The sequence below is a fragment of the Phodopus roborovskii genome, unplaced genomic scaffold (genome assembly GCF_943737965.1).
Source record: "Phodopus roborovskii unplaced genomic scaffold, PHOROB, whole genome shotgun sequence".
Taxonomy (NCBI): Eukaryota; Metazoa; Chordata; class Mammalia; order Rodentia; family Cricetidae; genus Phodopus; species Phodopus roborovskii.
The window spans coordinates 3,184,236-3,189,458 of NW_026126433.1; positions in this window are offsets into that span (position 1 = coordinate 3,184,236).

The window sequence follows — 5,223 nt, forward strand, 5'->3', positions numbered from 1 at the left end:
CAGTTCAGAGGTTCAGTCTATTGTTATCATTGTGGGTCATGGTGATGTGTAGGCAGACATGATGCTGAAAAGAAGCTGAGAATTCCACATCTTGGTCTCAAGGCAACAGGATATGTGCTGAGATATTGGAAACGGCTTGAGCATATATGGAACCTCAAAGCCTCCCTACCCCACAGCAGCATATAAGGCCATACCTAGTCCAACAAAGCCACATCTGCTAATAGTGCCACTTCCTATGAGTTTATGGGGGCCAATTACTTTCAAACTACCACACAGGGAATACCTTACAGTAGGATCAAACTAGGAAATCCCTGAATGAGTTTATCCTGCCATGTTAGAATAGGCTGATTAACTAAAAATGCAGTAAAACCAGAGATTTTTTTAAAAATGTACTATAGCCTCCTTTATTAGACATTTCTCTAATTCTTAGTAAAATATTTTTGCAAGCCAATTTCCAAAACCAATACCTTCTAAATTAAATCTTGGAATTGTTGCCATTTAATCATTTGTAGAAGTGTTATGTGGTTCCTCCTTCTTCCCTTCTAGTATTACTGAAGAGTAAACAGTACTCTGTTACCTGGGCAAAAGAATCTGTCCTCAAGGCTTTGGACAGTCCTCTAAAGTTTTGTTTAGAGTGAAGAAGAGTTATGTTGTATACAATCAGCCAAGTGGCATGAAGAAACAAAATGGAGTTCTTAGATGTTAAGAGTCGAGGCAACTTCCTTCTTTGATTTAAAACTCTGCTTTTTAGTTCAACACAAGTGATAGATGTAGAACCAGAAACCATATCTATAATTTCTAGAGGGACACTTCTAAACAAAGAGCCAAGAATGTATGCAGAAGTTTCAAAAGGATCTGGGATTGTTTACTTCAAGCACACTTCCAAATAAATGACTGGCTTCTGTCACTACAGTATTAAGTAAAGACAATGGGATGTTCACAGTTGTCACTGCTCCTTTTCTGGGGAAGGAAATCTAAATGTAAAAGACTCAACAGAAGACTCTAAGATGGAAGAAGACAGTTGTGAAGGAAACCTCCTAGATTTCATCTTTTTAAATACTACCCGAGCTCAGAACCTATTTTACATGAACTTTCTTGGGTAGAGTGGTGCTAATAGCCCTAATTGCCAGTTAAGCCAGACATGCAGATGAGCCTTTTCTGACATCATATAAATGAAGGGGAACATAAACTCCAATTGACAATGAAATACTTTGTGATGTGGTAAGACAAATAAAGCACACATTTTTGGCAATAGATATGCTTGATAAAGGCAGAAATAAAATGAGCAGGTTACCTAAGGAGCAAGAGATGAAAGAATATTTTAGAGTTCCTAAGAAGTTTCCCTTGCAAAAAAGATCAAACAATAGTTGAAAGTGTATTTAAAAGCTTCATTGTGGTAGCACTTTTATTCTAAAATTCTTCTTTAGCTATTCTGTCTGAAAACACCCAGTAGCTGCCAGGATAGCATCAAATATGGAAATGTCAAAATGACCATGGTCCCTGATAAAAGGAAAAGCAGGAGCTTGTTGTAAAAACAAGTCATTAACTATGCTTGAGCCTCAGGTTCATTGACCTTGAGGATACAGGCTTTTCTTTGCAGTCATAGATTGCCCCACCCCCTGTGACAATGAACACTGTTTGGTTAGGTGTGTGGGAGAGTTCTTCTTTGAAGGTATTGTGTTTTATTGTGATGAGGTCTGGTTCTCATCTTTCTGGACATCTTTTTTAAAAAAAAATGGCTTTCCTCCTAAACAGCAGTGGTAGGAAAACAACCACCACCAAAACAAACATTAAGAAGGGTTCATTTTAAAGATTTTAGTAGCTACATATTCTTGGCAAATCATTTCATTGTCCTTTGTTTGCTTCAGAGGCAAGGTGGGACGATCAACCACCTCAACTTGGTCTGATTTCAACAGACCAGAAGTTTTTCCCTGCCACTTCAGGTGGACTTAAAGAACAAAATGAGAATCTATGTCCTAGGTGAACTACATTCATATGTGTGATATTTTCTAGAAAGTTCCAGGTTAGCTAGAGAAACGAGGATAAAAGGAGGAATCTAAGAGATTGATACAAGGTCCCTCACAGAAGGGGAAAGGAACAAGATCTTCTAAGCTTATTGGATATGGGAGGGGCAGTGAGTGGAGAGGGAGCTAGGAGAAAGAGAAGGGGAGGAGAGGAAAGCACATGGGACTAGAAAGATTGAGTTGGGGGTGAATAGATGAAAGAAAAAGAGAGAGAGAGAAAGAGATATCATAAAAGAGGGAGCCATTATAAGTTTAAAAAGAAAACTGACTCTAGAGAAATGTCCAGAGACCTACAAGACTGACCCCATCTAACAATTTGAGCAACAGTGGAAAGGCTATACCATAAATGCCCTTTCCTGATAAGGAAATTGATGACTAACTTATCCACCATCATAGAACCCTCATCTAGTAGCTGATGGAAACAGAAGCAGACACCCACAGCTAAACACTGAGCGGAACTGGAATCCAGATGCAGGGAGGGAGGACAAGACCAGGCTACAGAAACACATAGAGGCAGCTGACCTGAACAAGGAAGAGCTAATGGGCCCCCAGACTGATAGCTGGGAATCCAGCATTGGATCGACTCAGACCCTCTGAACATGGGTTTCAGTTAGAAGGCCTGGGCAGTCTAAGGGACCTCTGACAATGGAACCAGAATGTATCCTTGGTGCACAAAAGGACTTTGGGAGAACATTCCCCATGGAGTGATACTCTCTTACCTAGAGGCAGGAGGGAGGGCCTAATCACTACTCCAAATGACTTGACAGATTTTGATGACCCCTCCTGGAAGGTATCACCCTACCTGTGGAGTGAGGGAGGGATTAGGATGGGAGGGTGGTCAGGAGGCATGGAAGGGTGGGAGAGAGGGAGGGAAAGGGAACTGGGATCGATATGTAAAATAAGAAAAATAAATTCTCTCTGCCTGTGTGTTCAGTGTATGACAAAAAAAAAGCTAACTTTGGCTTTTGTGTGGAATATCTATACAAGAATTAATGTAGTCTTTATAAGCCCCTTGGTAAGAAGGAATGTGTTTATCTATAATATATTTTGGGTGAGGTTTTTCTAATGGAGTGTAAACATTAATATCTTAGTATTAGCTAGTGTCAAACTCACCTCTCCCTGTCAACTCTAACTTATGTTCACTAACAAATGAAATGGAATCATTGATCAATGCCAACAAATTTATTTCTTCTAGCACCACTGTCTAGCTTTTAAAATAGGAAGAAAGAAGAAAAGCAAGGCAAACTGGGCCTGAAGAGGTTGTTCAGTGGATGGGAGAGACATATAGGGAGATGGGCCTTGACTAGGTAATAAAGTGGCAAACTCCCAAGATGGCATGTTTCTTCCTTACTCTGTGGACATGAGACAAAGGCCTGGCAATGTAAAACAAAGGTCTTGTGGGCTTCTGTCTCCCACCAGCAGGTTCCCTGCTGATGGACTGACAGCCAATTCAAGGATCAACATTTCTAGGCCAATCAACCATCCTGTCCTCAAACGGATCCTAAATTAGTAGAGGAAAATTCTCCAAAGACTTAAAAAAACAAACTGAGCCCTTGAGAAGAGAGCAAATATTTTGGCTTTCAGAGTCTGCTTTGTGAAGCACGTGCATGCTTCCTTCCCCAGCCCCAAGGAACACCTTTCTTCAACTGTTGATTCTGTCTGCTGCTGTCCGTTGATACCTGTTGTGCTCAAGATCAGCCCAGCCCTGGTAGAGAAATCAATCTGAAAAGGTCCCTTTTCAGCAGCATTTTGTGCTCTTTCAGAGGGTAGGGATTCAGTTCCCAGTACCCATATAGCAGCTCTCAGCCATCTGTAAGTTCAGTTTCAGGGCATCTGATATTCTCCTTGGATGCCAAGCATGCATGTGGTGCATATACATACACACAGGCAAGAGAATTTTAAAATTAAAACAGAACAAGGCAAACAATAATAAACTCCATTATTTTTAAAGTGGTAGTAGTAATTCATTAATTATTTAGAGTTGGGGCTTCTTATTCTAAAAACTCACCTCCAAAAACACACAGTTGTGACAGACAGCCCTCATCCTTCCGTGGGATTCTGAGAGAGCCCACACCTGTATGGTCTGTCCCTGCTCTCTCTGACTGGCTTGAGTGCTGCCATGGGGACCAAGAGTGCAGTAGGGAGTCAAGAGCTTCCTAGGAAGGCTGTCACTGTGTGTGAATGTGACAGACTATTCTCAGCCATTTTCAAAGGGTGCTTAGTGAAAACAAGCAACAGAAATGAAGCAACTCAGAAATAGAAACAAGCCTTTTACCAAGTATTTCTTCTATGCCAGGCATCTTCTGGATACATATTTTTATTAGACCTGACCTTGGTGTGTATATTCTCATCTTATTCCACAGCTCAAGGATCAGAGGCACAGGGAGGCTGACGGAGGGCTGGGTGTACTTGACATTGGAGCGCAGCATGCCCCACTATCACACTGCTTGTGTGGACTCATGTGAGTCAGTTCATTTGCCATTGGGTCTTGCATTTACAAAACTAATAAGCAAGGAGAGAGACAATAATTTGGGTGGATCCGCTCAATCATGAAGAAAGAATCACTGTACCAGCACCTCATAATAATCACATCTATTTTTTTTAAAGACAATGATGATGTGGGATGTCCTTCTATACGCTTTGAATATGTGTTGCTTTTATTGGTTGATAAATAAAGCTGATTTGACCAATGGCCAGGTAGAATAGAGCTAGGCAAGAAATCCAAAGATATGGAAAGAAAGAAAAACAGGATTAGGGAAATGTCATGTAGCGGCTGATGGAGTAAGATGTCAGAATATTACCAGTAAGCCAAGGCCACATTGTGATATACAGATTAGTAAAAATGTGTTAATCTAATTTGACAGGTAGTTAGTAATATGCCTGAGCCACTGGCCAAACAATTATAATTAACATTAAGCCTCAGAGTGATTATTCTGGAATTGGTGGACAGGAGAGAAACATCTATTTGCACAACAACCAATGCTTATCTCTGGCCCATAAAACACAAAATTGCTATTAAATTTTTGGGTTAATTAGAAAATAATATTGGTGAGCTCATATACTCATGTTTTGGATTTTTTTATTTTGTTTTTAATTGCAAAATAGCAAGGGATAAACGAAGGCAAGCATTTCAGAAATTGCTTCTGAACCTTCCACACTTTTTTCTTAATTTTTTTTATTAATTTTTTACATTCCAATC